We start from the raw sequence: 23190 nt of genomic DNA, 5'->3' as shown, positions 1-23190 counted from the left end.
ATATATCACTTCTTTGTGGAAATGAAAATGAAGGAACAAGATGATGATGGGGATTTCCAAATGTAGATCCTTTATTTATTCAGATGCCAGGTTGCTGGGGGAGGAGGGAGGAGATTTGGCCATCAGGAAAGACGTGGTGTCAGACGGCTGTTTGCATATGGTGATCTTGGTTTCTTGTAACCAGTGACAAGTGGGTTACCAGGTTCTGTGGGCAGAAATATATTTTGGGATTCACTCTGGCCCAGGCGCTACGGACAATAAATATTTCCTGAATAAATGATGGCTGGATAAGTGAACGGATAAAGGAATGACGACCCTGCTTGTTATCACACCAGCAAATGTCCGACATTTGTGTCTTTCAAAAACCCATTTACAATGCCGAGTCCTAGACACCTTGCCTGCTCTGCCCCCAGATTCCAGAGGCAGCCACCCCCTCTCCCATCTCTGCTTTGGGAGCCGCATCCAGGGAATTTGCTGCAGCAGCAGGAATCGTCTGACAACACAATTCTTCCTGTTTCCAGGGAAAGTCGTTACTTTACTTTGTTCTGCACCCGAAGGGAGTATGCACAAGGCTGCCAGAACAGCTCAGCTACTTTAGGCTGTGCTGTTTCGAATGAGGGATGTTAAGCAGAAAGGCCCAGGCCGTGTGGGGGACTAGGAGGCTGCCTTCCTGCCCATCCCTGCTGCATGACCTTGGATGCATCATTGGTGGTGGAACATGGGTTCAACTATCTTTAAAATCAAGGCTGGGCCGGCGCGGCGGCTCACGCCTGTAATCCCAGGACTTTGGGAGGCCGTGGTGGGCTGATCACCTGAGATCGGGAGTTCAAGACCAGCTTGGCCAACACGCTGAAACCCTGTCTCTACCAAAAACACAAAAATTAGCTGGGTGTGGTGGTGCGTGCCTGTAGTACCAGCTCTTCAGGAGGCGAAGTCAGGAGAATCACTTGGATCAGGGAGGCAGAGGTTGCAGTGAACTGATATTGTGCCACTGGGCTACAGCGCGAGACTCTGTCTCAAAAAAAAAAAAAAGTCAAGGGCTGGCGAGATTGCACCACTGCGTTCCAGCCTGGGCAATAGAGTAAGAGCCTGTCTCAACAATGACAAAAAAAAAGAAAGGCCTGGCGTGGTGGGTCATGCCTATAACCGCAACACTTTGAGAGGCCCAGACAAGGAGGATCGCTTGAGGCCAGGAGTTTGAGACCAGCCTCAGCAACATAGTGAGACCTCTGTCTCTATAAAATTTTGTTTTAAAAATTAGCCAGGGATGGTGGTGCATGCCTGTAGTCACAGCTACTCAGGAGGCCAATGCAGGAGGGTTACCTGAAGCCAGGAATTTGATACCAGCCTTGGAAACAAAGCTCTCTAAAAAAATAATTGAAAAAAAATAGCTGGGTATGGTGGCGTGTGTGCACCTGTAGTAGTCAGGAGGCTGGGGCTGGAGGATTGTTTGAGCCTGGGAATTCAAGGCTGCAGTGAACTGTGATTATACCACTGCACCCTAGCCTGGGTGACAGAGCAAGACCCTGTCTTTAAAAAGACCCAAGGAGGCTGGAAGAGATGTTCCTGGAGTCTTTTCTAGGTCAACAACATACCTTCATTTAGGGGGTAGGCACACAAACAGTGCCTTGCAGGGAGCAGGAGCTGAATACATCCTTGCTGCTCTGATTTCAGGAAACACCGATCTCTCCCTCCCTCCTTTCTCCTTCCCTCCCTTCCTTCCTCTCTCTCTCCTTCCTTCCTGTCTTTCTCTCTCCCTCCTTCCTTCCTTTCTCTCTCTTCCTCCCTCCTTTCTCTCCCTCCCTCCTCCCTGCCTCCCTCCCTCCCTTCCTTCCTCTCTCTCTCCTTCCTTCCTTCCTTCCTTCCTTCCTTCCTTCCTTCCTTCCTTCCTTCCTTCCTTCCTTCCTTCCTTCCTTCCTGTCTTTCTCTCTCTCTCCTTCCTTTCTCTTCCTCCCTCCTTTCTCTCCCTCCCTCCTCTCTCCCTCCCTCCCTCCTTTCTTTCTTTCTCTCTCTCTCTCTCTCCCCCCCCACCCCCGCTCCCTGCCTCCTCCCTCCCTCCCTCCCTCGTTTCTTTCTCTCTCTCTCTCTCTCTCTCCTTTCCTTCTCTCTTTCCTTTTCCACCCAGGCTGGAGTTCAGTGGGCGCGATCTCGGCTCACTGCAACCTCCTTCTCCCCGGTTCCAGCAATTCTCCTGCCTTAGCCTCCTGTTTGTTTGTTTGTTTTAATAAAGATAGGGTTGCACCTTTTTGGCCAGGCTGGTCTGAACTCCTGACCTCAGGTGATCTGCCCGCCTGGGCCTCCCAAAGTGCTGGGATTGCAGGCTTGAGCCACCGCGCCCAGGCCTTGCTTCTTTCCTGAGCAGTTGAGAGAGAGGGAGGGGAGAGGGTATTAGATCCCTGACCTTGAGGTCGGGGAGAGGAGGGCGATGCTGAGTGGTGGACGAAAGACTTGAAGATAATGAGAGATTGCATCAACTTTCCCCAGGCTGTTTCTGGGTCTAGAAGCGAGCAAAAATAAGGCGGGAGGGGTTGGTGCGAAGAAAGGGAGGCATTTATTTTGGAGGCGCATAGGAAGCACAAGTGTCAGGGGTTGAAAGGCCGCCTTCTCCTGCGGGCTAACGGTGTGGGTGACAGCCCGCACATTCAAATGAGGGAGCGATTAGACCGCACTTGCTTCTGAAGACGGATTTCTTGGTTCGGGGAGCGGGCTGGGGGGCTGGGCCGGTATAGAGGGGACGGCAACATTAGGCTTTGGCAAGTTAATTAGGGTTCAGGAGTCCAGCGAGCGAGCAGGGGGAGAGGCTAGATTTGCATAAAGCCCATTTACATAATGTTCTTCACAAATTGTGCAGCCAGAAGGCAGGGAGGGGGTGGGGAGGGAAAGGGTTGGGGAGGGGGAGGTAGTTAGACGCCCGAGGCAGCCGCCGCCAAAGGGGGAAGGGCGAGGCCCGGGATGGGACTCGCTCCTTCTTGGCCACTCTCTCCACCCCTCCCCATCTCTCTCTGCACCAGGGCCACCCCTGCCTTATCTCGGCCCCCACCTCCATTCTGGGTCGGACACCACACTGCCCCCCACCATAGGGCCGGCCCAGAGCAGTCGGATTTCTAAACCGCCTCTATGGTCACGGGTCTCTCTTGCTTTAACCCTTTCCGGGACTCCTGGCTGCACTCAGGGTCAAGTCCCAGCTCCTTAGCCAACCTGTGTGACTCCTCGCGGTGGTCTAGCCCCATTCACCCTCCTGACCTGGCTTCCTTCTAGTCCCCTCTTCCTAGCTAAGCTCAGTCCCACTGAAAAGCTCGTGTCCCTGGACTCCTTTGGCTCTCACACGCCTCCTCCGCTCCTGTCTTGTCACCTGTCCTGGAATGTCCCTACCACAAAAGCCAGCTGCTTTGTGGCAACCTCACCTCCCGCCGCACCAAATGCTCTGCCCTTGGGGCATTTTCTGAAGTCCCCATAACTTCCTCAAGTGGACTGCTAGCCCCCTTTTGTGCGACCAGGACACCTTCACCCACCTGTATTCCAGAACTTACCACGCTGTATAGTAACTGCACTGGGGAGGGTCTCTTTCCCCACTGGGCTGTGATTCCTCCAGAAAGAAACGTGCCTGATGCATCTCTGCATCCAGCTGTGGCAGGAGTATGCAAACAGTTGATGCCCAAAACTATTGATTGAATGTATGAAATATGTCGTCTTAGCCAGAGATTGAGATCAGGTTTCAGTCTGCCTGATATGAGCCTGACCAGCTCTCTAATTTCTCTGGGGTTCTGTCTACATCTTCTATCTTTATTGGGTTCTTAACCTGTCCTGTGTTAGTAGCTGCAGAGGACAAAGGGGCTGTGGTGACCTCTGAGCCGAATTCTCCACGGAGGGAAGCAGGCTAAGGCAGGCCAAAGGGGAAAGGGGCATCCTAGGCTGGGCACGTAGCATGTGCAAAGGCCTGGTGGTCGGAAAGTGTGTGGAATGTTTGGAACGTGGAAGAGGATTGAGTGGGTTAAAGTCAGAGATGAAAGATGGAAAATATGGTGAGGCTCCTGTTCTGAGCTTAAGAGGCTGAGAAAATTCTGATAGATTTTTGTGAGCCTCTGAAGCTTTGTGATCAAGGAGAAGAAAGAAGAAAGTTGCATCCACTGAGCACCTACTGCGTGCCACTGAACAGGTGATGTAATTCAACGGCCAAGCACAGTAGGGATTATTGTCCCCATCATTACCAGTGTAGAGGATGACAAGCCTGCTGGAGTCACTTGCTGAAACCTCACAGCTGCAGAATGGTCAAGCAGGGCTTTGGAACCCTGGTTTCCAAATCCTGCGCTGCCTTCTGAATTCCATGTATTTACGTTTTAGCAATGCATATAAAATGGAAGGGAAATAGAAGAGAGAAAGAGGAAAGAGAAAGACAATTTGGGGGAGGCAAACAGTCATTGAGAAAGAGAGAGAGAAAAAGGGAAAGAGACAGAGAAGAGAGGAGAAAGATGGGGCCAGAAGGGGACAGAAAAGAGTAGAGGGAAGAAAGAGAGAAAGAAAGAAAGAGAGAGGAGAGAGAAAAGGGAAAGAGAGAAGAGAAAGGAAAAAGAGAGAAGAAGAGAGAGAGAGAAAGAGAAAAGATCATGTCCTTTGCAGGAACATGGATGGAGCTGGAAGCCATTATCCTTAGCAAACTTAACATGGGAATGGAAAACTAAATACTGCACATTCTCATTTATAAGTGGGAGCTAAATGACGAGAATACATGGACACATAGACGGGAACAACACACACTGGGGCTTATCGTAGGGTGGAGGATGGGAGGAGGGAGAGGATCAGGAAAAATAACTAATGGGTCCTGGGCTTCATACCTGGGTGATAAAATAATCAATACAACAAACCCCCATGACACAGATATACCTACGTAATAAAACTGCACATGTAGCCCTGAACTTAGAGTAAAACTTTAAAAATAGAGACAAGAGGAGGAGGGTAGAGAGAGAGAAGAGAGGGGAGAAAGAAAGAGGAGAAAGAGAGGAGAGAGAGAAAGTGAGAGAGGGGAGGGGAGAGAAAGAAGAGAAGGGAGAAAGAAGAGAAGGGAGAAAGAAGAGAAGGGAGAGAGAAGAGAGAAAAGAGGAGTGAGGGAAAGAGAGAGAGAAGAGAGGAGACCGAGGAAGAGAGGAGGAAGTGGAGGAGAGAAGGCTGGGAGGAAGGAGAGGAGACTCAGGTGTCAGTCACCCTGCAGGGTGGCAGGGATGCTCTGCTCCTAGACAGAGCTGTCCAATAGAACTTTCTGTGATCTCTAATCTGCCGTCCTACTCAAGTGCTCGGTAGCCTCGGGTAGCTACCCAGCACTTGAAATGTGGTTAGTGCAACTGAGAAGCTGCATTTTTATTGTATTTAGATTTATATTTAAATGCTCACATAAAGGTAGCGACTACAGTATGGGACAGTGCAGGTTTAAGAGCAGTCCTTCTTTTTTCCATCAAGGTCCTAGCTTGAATTTTCTCTGGGTCCTTCTTGGCCTCCCATTCTGGGACTCTGTTCTGAACCATGCATCCCTGATGTTTCCTTCCTTCATATTCCTGGACATCCCACCCACACCGAGGTTTAATTTTAGCTGATTCTCTCTCAAGGACAAAGTATATATTTTTATTTTAATTTATGTCGCCTGAACCATTTCCAAGTTTTACTTTTAGAACCTGTCAATATTAGTGACATGTGGCATTTTAGGTACTTTTCTGCTGGTGGGGCCTAAATTTATTGTCATTTTATGTTACTCGGCAAAATGCACAAAATGCCAGAAGTGTTATAAACAGAGACGATTTATGTTCGGGTTGGGGTGAGGTTAAGAGAATGAATATAATCAATTTTTTTTTCAGAGACTTTTATGCGAGTGTGAGGGCCAGCAGGTGCACATTTGAAGCTCAGTGGGAAGTGTTTTCCAAGCAACAGGAGACAGCAGATGCAGACGGGGCCCAATTACTACTGCTCAAGGCTGATCATGCCATGCACTTGTGTGCAGATACCTGGCTCCTAGTATGGGACTATGCACACGGTAGTCTCAGGCACCTAGAATGGGCTATGCACATGGTAGGCGCTCAGTTAAAGCTTGTGGAAGGAGGGATGGAGAAAGGTTAAGAGACATAAGTGGGAGCTCTAAAGACTCCTCTGGTCCACCCCAGTCAGAGTAATCTTTCTGGATCTTGTCACTTCACTGCTTAAAACCTTTCAATGGTTCCCTAGTATCCCCTGCGTTCTGACTTACAGGGTCCTTCAAGATCTGTACCTGAGGGTGTCTCTAAGGGACCTGGAATGCTCTGAAAGTTTTAGATCTTTGCTCCTTGTCTTCCTATGAGCTCTTCCTGTTCTTGGGAGTCCTCCCTCCTCTTTCTTGGCCCTTCTTCCATAACCAACTCAAACTCAAACTCCTCTGTCCTTGCACCCTTTACCTTTTATCCCTCCAAAGAGAGTTTGGCGTTTCCTCTTGGTACCTTATGTACAGTCATCCCTGGTTACCCATGAGGGATTCGTTCCAGGACCCCATGTGGATACCAAACTCCACGAATCCTCAAGTCACTGATATAAAATGACATAGTATTTGCAGATAACCTACACAATCCACCTGTATGCTTTAAATCATTTCTAGAATACTTCTAATACCTAATATAACATAAATACTATGTAAATACTTGTTATATTCTATTGTTTAGGGAGTAATGACAAGAAAATAAGTCTGTACATGTTCAGTACAACCATTCTTTTTTTTTTTTTTTTTGAGACAGCGTCTGTCTGTGTCACTCAGGCTGAGGTTCAGTGGCTCCATTATAGCTCACTACATCCTCCACCTCCTGGGCTCCAGGAGTTCTCCCACTCAGCCTCCTGAGGTGCTAGAACTGTAGGCATGCACCACCACACCCAGCTTATTTTAAAATTTTTTTGGAGAGGCCGGATCTTGCTTTGTTGCCTAGGCTGATCTCAAATTCCTGAGCTCAAGCAATTCTCCTGCCTCGGCCTCCCAAAGTGCTGGGATTATAGGTGTGAGCCACTGTGCCTGGCTGAAAATACTTATTATGTTACATCTTCTTATGTTACATTGAGTGAGTGAGTGAGAATCCTTAAATATAATAGAGAAACAGAAAACTAAGGGCCTACAGATTGCGTTGCCTTACGAGATTCAGGTGAATTGCTTTTTGACCTCTTCCAATAAGCTCTCAAGTATTTTTTTTAATTTTATTTTTTAACGGAGGTGGTGTCTCTCTATGTTAGGCCAGGCTGGTCTCCAACTCCTGGCCTCAAGTGATCCTCCCCCTCCAATCTCCCAAAGTGCTGGGATTACAGGCATGATCTACTGCGCCTGGCCTGCAACCATTCTTTTTTTCCTCTGATTATTTTCAGTGCGTGGTTGGTTGAATCCACGAATGCAGAATCCAAGAATATGGAGGGCCAACTGCATGTCTGCATTACAGGCCTCCAGATGTTGCCTCGTTTGCTTCCCTGTTGCCACCAGAAGATCACGCACCACCGGGCAGCATGGTCTGGAGAGTCCCATTCATCTTCATCCTGGGCCTGAACAGAGAAACTGACAAATGAAAGATAATTGAATGACATAACGAATGGGTGCAGATTGGGTTGGTCCCTCACCATCCCCACTTCTTAGCCATGTTGGATCTGCTAAGTCAATTACCACCATCGCCTACTCACCTTCCCATTTCCAAACCTCATAACTGTTATCTTTTCCTCCATTCTCCTTGTCCTTATGAGTTTATGCCTTTAAAACAAATCCTTGATTATAATAGTATTGTATTTTAGGGAAGGAAATGTATTAAAGGAGTGCGTTCAATCCACCATCTTTCCTGGCAGTCAGTAACAAATGAAAGGAAATTTATCTGATAGACTGTGGGCAAGTCACTTCTCTCCCTACAGTCTCTGATTCTTCACCTGTGGCATGAGGAAGTTGGGCTGGATGAGTTCTAGGGTCCAGCCAAAGTCTGCGAGGGAGTCAGCACTGGATTAGATGTGCCCGGTGGGCCATGGGCATGGATTTTACATAACAGCAGTCACTCTCTGGGATCCCTACTCTGGCCAGTGCTCTCCTTGGACTGCTAATTCTCTTTCCACACATTCAGGTTCTGACTCCCAAACTCTGAGGACGATGGTAGGTCCTGAGGTCCCTCTTACCTTGTACAACTCACAGTGACAGCAACTGTCTCAGTCTGTTGCTGGATGGCTCATAAACAGCAGGAATTTATTTCTCACAGTTCTGGAGGCTGAAAGTCCTACATCAGGGCCAGCAGAGTTGATTCCAATGGAGGTTTTCTTCCAGGTTGCAGACTACCAACTTCTTGCTGTATCCTCGCATGGTGGAAAGGGTGCTGGGAAGTCCAGTGAGGTTTCTTTAATGAGGGCACTAATTCTACTCATGAGGGCTCCACCCTCATGACCTAATCACTCCCACAGGTCCCACCTCCTAACAGCATCATACTGGGGGTAAGAATTTCAATACATGACTTTTGGGAGAACACATTCAGACCATAGCAGTGACCGACACTTGTCCAGTTCAGTGGCTTACTCAGAGACCTCACCTTGACCTAACGCTTGTGCCAACCTGGTAAGAAATCTGGAATCCCATTCCACAGATTAGAAGTCTGAGGTTTAGAGAGGGGAAGGGACTTGCCTAAGGCCATGGAGCAAGTCAGTAAGGACCCAAGGTGGCAGTCGTGGTCTAACTGACCTCTATTCCTGGAGTGTCCAGCATCCTGCCCATGGTGGCCGCTCAGCTGACATTTGTTTGGAATGAAAGGTGACCACACTTGAGTCGAGGTAGTCAGGATCATGGCGACAGCCACGACGGCAAGAAACAGCATTTTAAAAAGTATTTACTTAGTGTAACATTTTCAGAGCTATTCCATGCCACAGCGTGGATCAGTACTTCTTCATTCTTTATGGCTGAATAATATTCCATTGTATACCACATTTTGCTTGTCCATTCATCTGCTAATGGACATTTGAGTTGTTTTCACCTTTTGGCTATTGTGAACAATGCTGCTATGAACATCCGTGTGCAGGTACATGTCTGACTCTAAGTGAAAGAAACTCAACACAAAAGGTCACATACTACGTACGATTCTATTTGTATGAAATATCCAGAATAGGTAAATCCATAGAGACGGAAAGTAGATTAGTGGTTGCTGGAGCTGGGAGAAAGAGTGAAAAGGGAACTGTGGCAAGGTGCAGTGGCTCACGCCTGTAATCCCAGCACTTTGGGAGGCCAAGGTGGGCAGATCACAAGGTCAGGAGATGGGGACTATCCTGGCTAACATGGTGAAACCCCATCTCTACTGAAAAATACAAAAGTCAGCTGGGCGTGGTTGTGTGCGCCTGTAGTCCCAGCTACTCGGGAGGCTGAGGCAGGAGAATGGCATGAACCCAGGAGGTGGAGCTTGCAGTGAGCCGAGATCGCACCACTGCACTCCAGTCTGGCAACAGAACGAGCCTCTGCCTAAAAAAAAAAAAAAAAAAAAAAAGAAGAAAAGGGAATGGCTACTGATGGTATGAGGTGTTCTTTGGAGGTAATGACAATGTTTTGGAACTAGACAGAGCTATGGTTGCACAACACTGTGAATGAACTAATGCTATTGAATTGGGTACTTTAAAGTCGTTAATTTTATGTAATGTGAATTTCACCTCAATTAAACAATGAATAACTAAAGACTTCTCTCCAGTAACATTCAACAAAGCCTACTGTGTGTTTAGTAAGTGCTTGGCTCACCAGTTTAAAACACATAGCACACACTTGTGAAACATTTGTGATATCAATTTACCAATGGGCAAGTTGATGATTTCCATCTTCAGCCTTGATACTCCCAGTCAAGTTCCCAGACCAGAGGCTTAGCATCCCCAGGAGCTGGTTAGAAATATAGAGTTGTTGGCAACCCCAAACACACTAAATCTCTGCTGAATGGCGTGTGTTTGCCTCTGCAACCCACTTTCCTGCTGTCCTTGTCTGATCACTGAAGACAGAAACTGTGAGAGAGGGATTGAGGCTGAATCTCCCTGAAGTTCGTTCTCGATGAATAGATGTGCAGCTCACCTTCTCCCTCTCTCTCTCTCTCTCATTTTTTCCCTCTTTCTCTCTTTTCTCCCAGGTCTCTCTCTTTCTGTCCCTCCCACCCTCTCATCTCTCCCATACCTCCCCCATTCAGTAGAGTGCCTTCTCTCCTACATTCTCTGAATTGATTTTTCTCACTCATCTTGGCAGGTTAGTAATCACCATTCTCAGCAGAAATTCCTTCCATTTCATTACCCCGGGTGAGAAATCCTGGGCAGCAGCGGGTGGGGTAGGGGCTGTGTTTCATTTCACTCCCATCTCTGTGTCAGGTGGGGAGGGAAGACTGTCCTCACTGAGCATCCCACAGGAGGAAGGCCAGTACTGGGAAGGGATGGAGACCCCTTGGTGGCTCTTTTCAGCTTCCAGATCCTGTGCTGCAGCTCCTCCCAGCGCCCCTGCCTTTCTCTGTCCTGATCAATCACTCACATTTGGGGTGCCTCCATGGCTGGCAGAAACTATTTCTATGCATTGCTCTGTTTAATCCTCACAATACTTCGGAGAGGTTGGTATTTTCACCTCCTTCATGTTACAGGAGAAGAAAGTGAGGCTCAGAGATACTTGCAAGACACCTGGGAATGAGAGCCAGTTTCCAGGCTCAGGCAAGGTTGTCCTGGACTGCACCAGAGCCACGTAATAGAAAGATCATGCTGCCCATCCACCTGCCAGCCATGGTGGGTCCTAGCAGAAAGAGCCCAGCATTTGTCATCCTACGGACTTGGGGTCCAGTTCCAGCTCTGCCACTTACTGGCCATGCCACTCTTCCTGGTCCTTCCTCTCCTTAGCTGTTCACACGGGATGGGGGGATGGGACAGACCCGCCAGAGTACAGCTCCTAAGAACAGGAATTTTGTAATGCAAACCAGCTGTGGAACCCAGGGGAGGAACCACCATCTCTTGGAGGCACCATTTCCCCATCCTCAAAGCGCATTTAGAAAAAAACACCTACTTTCTGTGTTGTTGCAAGAATTGCGTGAACTATTACAGCTCTCATGCAGCTTTTAGCACGTGCCTGGAACACGAACAAGCACTGGATAAATAAATACCCTGTATGGAAATAATATTATTATAGTTCGAGGATTTAAGATGCTCTCACAATGGCAGATGGACCCTGAATTCAGAGATGCAAAATGTGAACAAAACGTGTGCTTAGAATTAAGAACATCATCCCGTGTACGGTGCCTGCCCCGTGTGAGGCACAAGGCGAAGCATTTTACAGACGTTTTCCTATTGAATCCTGATGAAGAGTCCTACAGGGTAGGGTGTAGTCTCCCCGTTACATAGGCGAGAAAACTGAGGATCAAGGAGATGAAGTTAACTTCTTCTAACTCCTGTAGTGTGTAAGAGGTAAAGCTGGAATCAGCTGAGATCAGTCTACCAAATCCAAAGGACAGATGAAAAAAACAAAAAGTCAGACATGAATATGTTTTGCAAACTACACAGTTCTAGTCATGCGTGTGGGGTGAAAGACGGAGGAAAACATCATCATCATTATCATCATCATCACATTGTCATATCTATTAAACATTAGGTATCATCATCGTATCTACTAAGCATTAACTGCTTATCACGTGCCAAACACTGGGCTAAGGGATTTACTTGGATTACCTCTTTAAGCCCTGCAGCAACAACTCTGTTATAATCCTCATTTCACAGATAAGCAAACAGGCTCAGAGTGGTAAAGCAATTTACCCTAGGTCACACAGCCAGGAAGTGGTAAAGCTGGATTTTGACCTCAGGGCTTACAGGCTCCAGAGTGGAGTCCTTAACCATTCACCTGAAACTGGTAGCTGCTAATCTTGGCTGCAGGGAGTTTAGCTGGCAGGACCCTCTCAGCCCTTGGGGACCCTCCCTATCACCCCGTGCCCCAATCTGGGCTCCAGACTGGGAGTGAACTAGGCTCCCACCCGTGTGTCTGTGATCAGCCCATCATCAGATCAGGCTGTCCCTCTCCTAGCCCGTCGTTGGAGCCCCAGCCGGGACCATGCTGTATGCAGATCACTCCATTAAAATTTCATGTGGATTCAAAAATTCAGTGTTGACTCCGGTGACGCAAATAAGTATGAAAATTCCGAGGAAGGCACACTGTTACTGAAATCAAATGGTTGAACGGCCACTAATGAGGCAGACAAGGAGCCTCGCTCACCCTCTGAGGATTGAGGAGAGACGAGAGGAGCAATCGCGCTACATTATTCATGCCCCCTTGTTTGAGTTTCAGATCTCAAGGAGGCTCTGGAAGGGGAAAGCAGAGAGGGCAGAGGCGGCGGGAGGCGGGGGTGGCAGCCTAGACAGGGCCCCACTCTGCCAGCTGCGGAAGGCCGGGTGACTAATTGACAACTACTCACTGATCCCCTTCCCTAGGGCGCCCCTCTTCCATCTTTCATTTTTAGCTCCAGCCCACAAGCACCTCCCTTGCACCTGCCACGGTGCCCAGATTTCCCCCAGCAGTGGCTGTGTGAGTGTGAGATGCAGAGGAAGATGTGGTGTCTGGGCGGTCCTGGCTCTGTGTGATCTCGGGCAAGTGACTAAACTTCCCTGAACCTTGATTTTTTGTTCCCCCTGTAAAATGGGAAAGCAGAGGGAGTGGCTCCTCTACCTACTGTGGGGAGAGGTAGCATTTCTGAGAGTCAAATGCCGCATTACCGCGCTTCTCAAGTTCGAACACTCAGGTGAATCCCAGAGGAGCTTGCTGGGATGCTGGTGCTGATTCAGTAAGGCTGGGGCAGGGCCTGAGACTCTGCATTCCAGCCAGCTCCCAGGTGAGGCCCATGATTGCTGACTTGCAGCCCACCCTGCGAGCAGCCGGGCCATACAGATCGGAAAGCAGTTTATAGCGGCCACTCGCTGGTCTCAGCCTCTCTGTGCATCAGTATTCTTGGGGAGTTTGTGAAAACACAATGCCCTTCCCCACCCCCCCACCCAGGGTCTGCTTTGATTGGTTCGGTCCAGGAACTGGTACTTTTAAATTCTCCCCCTGACACCCACCCACCATGGCTCCTATATGCAGCCAGATTTTTGTCATTCTTGTTACTAATATGTCTTTATTATTTATGCCCCTCATAGTTTCTTTTTTCTTTTTCACAACGGGGTCTCACTCTGTTGCCCAGGCTGGAGTGCAGTGGTGCAGTCATGGCCTTGACCTCCCAGGCTCAAGTGATTCTCCCACCTCAGCCTCCCCAGTAGCTGGGACCACTGGCGCGTGCCACCATGCCTGACTAATTAAAAAAAAAATTGTAGAGACGAGATCTTGCTGTGTTGCCCAGGCCAGTCTTGAACTCCTGAGTTCAAGTGATCTGCCCACTTGGGCTCCCAAAGTGCTGGGATTACAGGTGTGAGCCACCGTGCCTGGTCCCCCTCATATTTTATGACCATTTTGCAAGCTTCCTCTTCTTCAACTCCTCTTAAACGTCAATGCCACAATGCTTTCTCTCTTTTCCCCAAGCAAACCTGTTGTCAGGAAAGAGGCTGAAGAACCAATTGCTCCCACTCTGAGGAGGAAGCAATGCTTCACCCGCGGGAACTGAACTGTTTCCAGGGGATGTCACCTCCCTCCAGCTTCTAACGGTGCACTTCAGGTCCCGCTACCTGAATAGTGCACCTGGGGCGAGTTTGCACCGGGGGTCACCTGGGCAACTGCCCTCCTTCTCTTTTGAAGACTGAGGCCTGACCACGCTGATAACACATTCTCTAAAAGTAGAAACCAGGTTTCAGACAAGCCGTGGAGGTAAAACCGGCTCGAGAGGGAAGGAATTGATTTCCGCCAGAGAAACCTGCGCAGAATCTACAATCCCATCGTTGTCCATGCACCCGGCGTAACCAATAAACAGGTTCCCCGGTCCTCCCTGCATTTCCTAATTATTACTCGGCTATAAAAATCCCTTCTCCCTCCTGCCAACATTATCTTAGTAAACGTTATGAGCGCTCACGGGGTTAATGCAGGGCCGTAAATCCGCAGTGGGTCGAACAAGTGAGACTTGAGGAACTGTTCATAAATCTATGGGAACGGCTCCAGTTTGTTTATTTAATAAAATATCATTTCGTAGAAATGCACAGGGCACTGTGGGGTTCACACCTCAGTGGGCACAAGTGGAGAGGGGTGGGTGGTGGAGGTCTGCTGAGGTTGGGGGTGTGCGTGCACGGGCGTGCAGGCGGACTTCCACGTGGCCTCTGCCTGGAATGGCAGGGCGCCATGCCGTGTATTACTGCACCAGGCATTCTGAACTCAGTACCCGCTCCACTTAAGGCAGCCTGTTCTCTCAGAATTCTTTAATGGGCCTCGTCAATATCTGAAACGGTGCTACAAAGCCCAGGACACGTGTAATGCTGTTTGCACTGCATGAATGCCTCCTCGAGACAATCTTCTGGGATTTGTTAGGGGCGCTTTACCCACATTGGGCTGTTAAATCAACAAGAAGTCAGGCTTCCCCACATGGCATGGAATGAAATGCTAAAAGCATGGGCATTGGAGTAAACGGACATGGCTTCTAACACCAGATTTGCCACCTACTGGGAAGATGGCCTTGGCATTCACCTCTCTGGCCTCGATTCCCTTCTCTGTACCATGGAGATGATCATCTGTACTTTATGGAATACAGATGTGATATGCAGAGAGACTAGAATGGAGCAGTAAGTTTCCTTTTTTTTTTTTTTTTTCTTTTTTTGATTTGGAGTCTCACTCTGTCGCCCACGCTGGAGTGCAGTGGCGAGATCTCGGCTCACTGCGACCTCTGCCTCCTGGGTTCAAGCCATTCTCCTGCCTCAGCCTCCTGAGTAGCTGGAACTACAGGTGCGCCACCATGCCTGGCTAATTTTTGTATTTTTAGTAGAGATGGGGTTTCGCCATGTTGGCCAGGCTGGTCTTGAATGCCTGACCTCAGGTGATCTGCCCACCTCAGTCTCCCAAAGTACTGGGATTACAGGCATGAGCCACCACACCCAGCCTCGTTTCATTTCTCTCTCATTTACCTGTGAGATTTCAGCATTGCAGTATACTGAGATGACTTTGTTAATTAGTTTTGACTGAAGGTCATCTACAGAGCCCCCATTCTTTTCTTTGTAATTGACTGGGAACTCAAAGTAAAATGCAGTGGAATGGGATCAGTGGAAACAGGGGAGATTCTGCAGAACTGGGATGCGGCATTCCTGCCCAAAGGGGTTTAGCATCCCTGAGTCACCCCATCAGAGTGTGCTGTGAATCATATTACTGAAGGAAATAGAAAGTGTGATCTAGTGGTGAGAACCATGGAGTTGGCAGCCCTGGGTTTGAGTTCTAACTCAGACACTTAACTATCTGAGCAGCCTCTGTGGCCAAGTAATTGAAGCCCTGGGTTCTTGGGAATTGGTGATCTTAATACCCAACTTTTAGGGCTCTGAGCATTCCCTGAGCTAATATGGGTAAAGTGTGTGCATAGACATGGCACATCATACAAACACAATAAACCATGGACAGATGGAGAGTGAAGGAGGGAAACAAGAGAGAGGCAGAAGCAAGGGTGACTCACCTGTCCCAGTTTTCTCAGACCTCCTCCAGTCTTAAAACAGGAAAGTTCTACCTCCTGGGAACTCCCTTAGTCCTGGAAAAACTGGACGGTTGATTGCCCTTGCAGGAATGGACAAGTCAATGCTTGAAGCACTCTTAACTCTGGGTTTAATTTGGCTACAGCTATTGATGATTTAATAACAGCTGGCTGATTATGGAGGCTTCATCTAAAAGACTCTAATTCCCCAAGGCTAATTGTTGAGCGTTTGATTAACCCAGTGGCTCTCATTAGAATCACCTGAAGAGCTTTCTAAACATACCAATGACTGAGCCTCACCCCTAACTAGGGTTTCTCTGCCTTGACACTATTGACGTATTGGGCTGGATAATTTTTGTTGGTGGCAGGTAGTGGGGGGTGGAACTGTTGTGCGCATTGTAGATGTTGAATAGCATCCTTGGATTCTACCCTGAAGATGCCAGGAGCCATGTCCCAGTCACATGACAACCAAAAATGTCTCCAGACATTGCTCAATGTCCCCTGAAGGGCAAAAATCACCCCCAGTTGAGAACAACTGCCCCAGGCTAATTTAAGAATCGGGGGCAGAATAGAAATTAAGCTTTCGTGTTTCACATTAAGTTCCCTGCCCCCAGCTGACTATATATAGCATTTGGCTAAGACCAACCTTACTGTCAATGTGGATGATGCTGACATCCAAGGAGAACTTTAGAACGGGCTGGAGCTGACTTGGGGTTGCGTCCAGAGTGACCATACAGAAGAGGCTGTGGGCAAAAACCTCACATGATAAGAAGGTACTGAATTCCTACTCTATTTATTTATTTATTTATTTATTTATTTTTGAGACAGAGTCTCACTCTGTCGCCAGGCTGGAGTGCAGTGGTGCGATCTTGGCTCACTGCAACTCTCTGCCTCCCGGTTTCAAGTGATTCTCCTGCCTCAGCCTTCCAAGCAGCTGGGGACTTCAGGCGCGTGCCACCACACCCAGCTGATTTTTGTATTTTTTTTTAGTAGAGACGAGGCTTCACCATGTTGGCCAGGATGGTTTCTATCTCTTGACCTTGTGATCCACCCTTCTCAGCCTCCCAAAGGGCTGGAATTGCAGGCGTGAACCACCGTGCCTGGCCCTGTTCTTAAATATTCCCTTTCCCTCCCTTTGGTATACAGCCCAAACCTCACCATTAGATATGAGTTCTTGCAGAAAGTTCAGAGTGCTCTGTTTTGAGTTGTCCTCTTTTAAGTTCTTCTGGAAGGCAGATCATGACACTGTTTTTGGTCCCTCATGACCTCTTCAGGGTGGAGACTGTGCTGGTTCTCAAGACGTTTTGACGTGCTAAATTATTTGCTCCTCACAGCTCTCTTAGGTGAGGTGGATTTCTTTGCACGTTTTATAGAAAAGTGATGTTCAGAGAGTTTGAAACAATTTTCTCAAGCTCACACAGCTGGTTGGCAGCACAGATTAAAGCAAACTTAGGACAATCACTAACTTCTAGTGACTGGCCCACTCTGACATGTTTCCTCCTATCCCTTAGAGAGCCAAGTGCTGGCTGAGCACAGTGGGGATGGGAGTGGGACGTGAATGTCTTGGCCAAGAAGGAAACGTTCATGGCTGCTTTCTTTATGCCAAATCTTGCACTTATATTATCTCCTTGAATAGTCTCAATGTCCCGGTGCAGCAATGCCTGTGATTCCCACTTTTGGGGAGGAGAATGCTGAGGCCTGGACAAAGGAAGCAATTTGCCTAAAGTCATGAATCCATTATCAAGGGGAGGTGCCCTGACCTCAAAATCAAGGTGGGGGAAGAACATTATAAATGGATTAATATTTTAAATTTCTCAGCTGTTAAATGAAAGGTACTCTTTTTTTTTTTTTCAGCATTCCAGTGCTCAGAATTATTTAGCTCAGCTCTGAATGGAAGCATCCACCAGTTAGATGTGTCTCTTTGACATTCCTATGACTGAAAACATTAGACATTTTCTATGTTGATTCATCAGAACTGTCAACATTCCTCTGCTAACAAAGTCTTCCTTTAGTTGGGAGGTTTCAGCCCAGCTCTGCTCTGATTGGCTTGCTCCTTACAGGAAGCATCTAAAGGTCTTAGAGCCGAGACAGGAAGTGACTCTGTGTGAGGTCAGCATTTCTCTTTTCTCCAAGGCCACCATAATCCTTATGGAGTGAAGGGTAGTCACAATGCAATTTTGAAAAGTGATTACAAGGATCATAATAGTACGAATGGTGAATGAGTTTTCTGTCTGCCAGGAGAGGAAACATTTTAGGATTGATTTCAGAAGAGAAATCCATCATTTTGATTTTAACTGTGGCGGTTAACACAATGTTCACTCTAATTTTAGAAACATTTTGAGACAGGAATAGGTTGTACTTGCCTTTGTCAGGCCATAGGTAGCTTACATTTTCTGAGCCTAAAGTGGATACTAGTTAAAAGATTACGTTTAAAGAATGTTCCTTTTTTTTAGAATCACACCAGAAATTTCTAGTGTAATGACAGCCTTTCTTAACCCAAGTGGAACTGTGTGTGTGTTAAAATATCTGTGTTAATAACCAGCAACCTCAGAAGTGAGAGGGAAGGGAAGAATGGGGCTAAAAGGAGTCAAGTCCCACTTGCATGGCAGAGGAGACCTGGAAGATAAAATGGAGTTATTAGTCTGAAATAATGGGTGGTGAGAATTCTGCCACCAAACCACCAATGCTCCCTAGTGTGAAACAATGGGAAAATCATGGAGACTGGAACAGCACATGAAAAGCCACAGAGCATAAAAGACCCAGCTGTACTGGGGGTCAGGGAAAATTTCCAAGTGGTGGGAGAAGAAGTATATGGCATGGGGAGATCAAGGGATGTGATGAGTTGGGGAGGGTTTGGACATACTTATCCTACAGTTTGCTTTTTCTCTGACGCCCAACAGAGGCAGGTTTTAACCCCCAACCCACCCTGTCTCCAAGGACTGGCTTGGATGCCTGTCTTCCTGAGCTCCATCTTCACTGACTCCACGGAGGACAGAAAACTCATTACCATCAGAGGCTCACTCTAGATGCCCTGTGTGGACCTGTGACTATGTTAGGTTTAGTGGCAAAGGAGTATTAAGATTGCAGGTGAAATTAAGTCTGCACAGCAGTTGACCTTAAAATGGGGGAGATTATCCTGGATTATATGGATAAGCCCAGTGGAACCACAAGGGTCCTCGAAAGTGGAAGAGGGAGGCAGAAGAGAGAGAGAACCATGGAGATGGCAGCTTGAGGAGGACTCAGCCTGAAAATGCTGGCTTTGAAGATGGAGAAGGGGTCCAAGAGGTAAGGAATGAGGGCAGCCTCTAGAAGCTGGAAAAGGCGAGGGAACTGATTTTCCCCTGTTCTCCAGAGGGATAACAGCCTTTCTGACACCTTCACTCCAGCCCAGTGAGACCCATTTCAGACCTCTGACCCTCAGAACTGTAATAGAATAAGCTCCTAATATTTTTAAGTCACTTAGTATATGCTAATTTGTTTCAGCAGCAATAGAAAAGTAATATAGGCCCTTAGTTCTTTAATCTAATAAGTGGGTTTAATAACCATTTCTATTTTGTAGTGTATTAAAAATTGAATTAACGTACCACACCAAGTGTTTAGCACAGCCCTTGGACAATGGTACCTTTTTTATTGATGCCACAGGTGGAATGACCACTGGTCCTCCTAGTTTAGTCCTCTAGCTTCTTTAATGTGGGACTAGAAGAAAGAGGCCTACATTAGGAATCTGACAGACTTGGGTTCAAGTCCCGGCTCTGCCTCTTTCTAATGGCCTTGGATTTGTTCCTACCCTGGAAGGTTTTCCAGTCTATATTATGGGTGTGGGAAGGATGATCTATCATATCTACCAGCTGTGAGCCTCCTGTGAGGATTCAAAGTGGGTGGGCTTTTGTAGCCCACTGAAGGCCCTCAGAGAGGTTTTCTGTAAATGTGGTACCTTGCACCAATTCCTTGGGAAGAGATTTTCTCAGGCTTCAGAGCTGAGGGTATTCACCCCGACCCACTTGCTTCTCTGTCCAGAGAATGCTCATGCATTCCTGAGAAGTTGGTTGGAACTAAGGGAGCATTCAGAGACCACAGATCCAGTTGACTGGTCCCTGCTGACATCAATCCACATTGTTGGCCACACCAGCTCCTCTTCAAACTCACGATGTGAATCAACAGCTAAACATGTTGATATCTTTGTTTCTCTCAGTTAAGTGGATCCCTGAGTCCTCCTGGTGCACTGGAAAGATTTGAGTTTTGCAGCCAAATAGAGTGGGGTTTAAATGGTGGCTAAGCGACTCACGCCTGTAACCCCAGCACTTTGGGACGCATGGGCGGGTGGGTCACCTGAGGTCAGGAGTTCTAGAGCAGCCTGGACAGCATGGTGAAATCCCGTCTCTACTAAAAATACAAAAATTAGCCAGACGTGGTAATCCCACCTACCTGGGAGGCTGAGGCAGGAGAATCGCTTGAACCTGGGAGGCAGAGGTTGCAGTGAGCCAAGATCGCGCCACTGCACCCCAGCCTGGGTGACAGAGTGACATTCCATCTCAATAAATAAATAAACAAACAAACAAACAAATAAATAAATGGTGGCTAAGCCACTCGCTTGTGAGCAAATTGGTTAGCCTCCATGAGCCTTGGTTTATCCACCTGATAAATGGAGATACTAACAGTCAACATTAGATAACCATAGAGCCTACCTCATAAGGCCATTATGATAATTGAGATGTTAGTCCAAGGAAAAAATGGTGCCATCATTTGGATGATTGTCCCCTCCAAGACTCGTGTTGAAATTTCATCCCCAATGTTGGAGGGTGGGCCTCATGAGAAGTGTTTGGGTCATGGGGAAGATCCCTTACGAATAGGTCAATACCCTCCCTCAGGAGTGAGTTATTACTCTACTAGCCCCTGCAAAGGCTGCTTGTTGGAAAATCCTGGTATCTCCCTCTGCCTCTTTTGTTTTCTCTCTCTCCGTGTGGTCTCTATACACACCAGCTTCCCTTCGCCTTCCACCATGGGTGGAAGCAGCCTGAGGCCCTCATCACATGCCCAATCTTGAACTTCTCAGTTCTCAGAATTGTGATCCAAATAAAACTCTTTTCTTTATAAGTTACCCAGCCTTTATAACAACACAAAATGGACTAAGATACTTGTTATGATGCAGGAGGAATGAAGAAGTGTGGGAAGTATTACCTCGCTAGTAGGCGAAGGAGGGCACAATAATTATAGAAAACTTCCCATGGGAGGTTATACTTGAGCTGAACTTTAATGGGTGTAATGGTTATAAAAAGTTTAGCACAATGCCTGATGTGAATTATGTGGTCAGAAATTAAAAGGGAGAGAAGAAGATAATGGGTTTTCTGAGGTTAGTGGGGGACCTAGGATCCCTCCTTGCCCCCTACTGAACCTGATCCACCCCAGTCCAGACCCTTCTTCTCTTCCTGCTTATTCCTCATGGCTCATCGCTGCATTCATGCTTGGTCCTGGCCCCTCACCCTGCATTCTACTGCTGAGGCAGTCAGCAGAGACAGACATGACAGGAGACAGGGAGAGGCAGAACTGGGAAGAGGGCTTGAAGAAGATTGATACTGGCATTGTTGTCATGGCAACACCAGGATGGGCTAGAGGCCCCACTGCTGGGATCAGCTCCTGTAGTTCTTCTCAGATTCTAGAGCCTTTGAGGGTAGGCAAGAAGCTCAGATAGGGGCCCTGAGAAAACAGGTGGGGCCTCAGGGTGACAGCCAGTGAGAGGGCAGGCACTGGGACCTAGGATGCCTTTCTGACAACACTTGCTGAATCCATGGGACCTTAGAGAAGACCTGTCCAAATCCCTCAATTGAGGCACGGGGAACTGAGCACTAAGAAGGAGAGTGGAGAGTGGAGAGAACACATTTTCTGAGTACATACTATGTACCTGGTACTTACTGCTATCTTTTAATAACTTGTCTCTCCAACAGACTATGTGATCTGCCAGAGCACGGAGGCATCTTGGGTGAGGCGAGGTGTAGAGGCTCCTGAGTTGAAATACTGGCTCTGCCACTTATCCTCAGGATGGCAGTGCACACGATCTCCTCTCTCTGGGTCTCAGTTTCCTCATCTGCAGAATGAGTGAAGTTGATGTTATATATTACCTTCCTCACAGAGTGGTTGAGCTTTTGAATGATGTAATTTATGTAACATGCTTGGTGCGTGTTTGGCAAAGCATAAATGTCATATATAATAATTAATATTACAAGCCTACCCAGAGAAAGAGAAATTTGCATCTTGATGGCTAAATAAAATAGACAGTGTTTTTATAGCTTTGGGAGAAGAGGGATCTAGTTTACTTCTTGAACCATCTGTTTTCACCCCCTTTCCTGCCTTACATTTTTATATGTATATATTTTTCTTTCTGTCTTTTAGGGAACAGAGCTCTATGGGCTCATGGGAGCACATTGGTCAGCAGTCAGAAAACATGGATTAAAAATAATAATAGTTCTCATTTATTGAGAACTTACAATATTCCTGGCTTCCGGTTGCCCATTTGATATTACAACTATTTGATTTACAATAGCTCTTAAAGTTAAATGCTCTTGTTATCCCATTTTGCAGGGGAGAAAACTGAGGCTCAGAGAGGTTGTATAAGTCATCCAAGGTCACACAGGGCTGGTAAGAGGCAGAGATGGGACGTCAGTCACTGGTGGACTTTATTGCGGAGGATGGGGATGGGAAGGAGAGCACCTGTGCCGCTGACCTTGGTCCTGAAACATCGGTGGGCACTGGGGCCGAGCTGCTCTTTGGAATGCAGGTTCTCCAATCATGATGCCCGTCCTGCCTCCCCCAGGAATCTGAAAAGTGAACGAAGAGAAAGGGGGGAAAGGGCAGGGAAGGTGGGATGCCGAGAGACAGTGAGAGAGAGGATCAGAATCTTCTAGAAGGATCCAACTCCTGAGCGATTGCTCTGGGGGAAAAAGAGGGCTTGATTTGATATATATTTTGAATAACACTGTTGCTAGGGAAAGTGGTTTTCCTCTCATTAGTTGGAAGAGGGACATTCAGTTTTCCCCCTTCTTGCCACACTAGTGGTTGGAAACCTCTTTTCTGTCTCTTGCAAATAGTGTCTCATTATTCCTACCTTACAGGTTGGTTTTGGGGAGTCCAGGAAATAATAATGAAAAATCTAAGCCTGGTGCTCATGCATGTGTTGAGTACATGCCCTTTAGCCGTTCTCCTGGTCTTGTCAGCAGCCTCTGCCTATATTTGCTCAGGCCAGGCTCATAATGTGTAGCCAGTCCCTGACCCAGAATGTGGGTTTCCTGGGAAGAATTTCTGCAGCCCAGCCACCCAAGTTCATTTGCAATGCGGGCATTCCCTGCCATAAAGCTCCAAGCTGCTTGGAAGAGTTAGGCATCACATTTCCCTGCATTCAAAAGTGCCTGGAGTAAGGATCATGTCCTGATGGCGGCATGTAAATGCCTCTTTCAAGAGAGGAAATTGCTTTGAAGTTACTATTTCCCTGGCTTTGATAATAATCTGCTTAATGTCTTGTGTCAAACTAATTACAGCATAATTACCTTTTTTAATAACAGGTACTTTTAATTGGTGCAGGGTTAAACAATTCTGTTGTAAAAATCGGTTGTTT

General features: G+C 47.4%; 1 long non-coding RNA gene across 1 annotated transcript; it reads left to right on the top strand.

Moving 5' to 3' along the window:
- Positions 1–2553: 2553 nt before the first annotated feature.
- LOC107000620 (uncharacterized) lies at positions 2554–19834 on the top strand. Its single transcript, XR_001447737.3, has 3 exons — positions 2554–2693; positions 5844–6054; positions 19602–19834. It is a non-coding gene; the product is annotated as an uncharacterized LOC107000620 (long non-coding RNA).
- The last annotated feature ends 3356 nt before the right edge of the window (positions 19835–23190 follow it).

This window comes from Macaca mulatta, chromosome 10 (assembly GCF_049350105.2).
Source record: "Macaca mulatta isolate MMU2019108-1 chromosome 10, T2T-MMU8v2.0, whole genome shotgun sequence".
Taxonomy (NCBI): domain Eukaryota; kingdom Metazoa; phylum Chordata; class Mammalia; order Primates; family Cercopithecidae; genus Macaca; species Macaca mulatta.
Note: the sequence above shows the minus strand (reverse complement) of the source record. Positions and strands in the feature narration are given on the sequence as shown.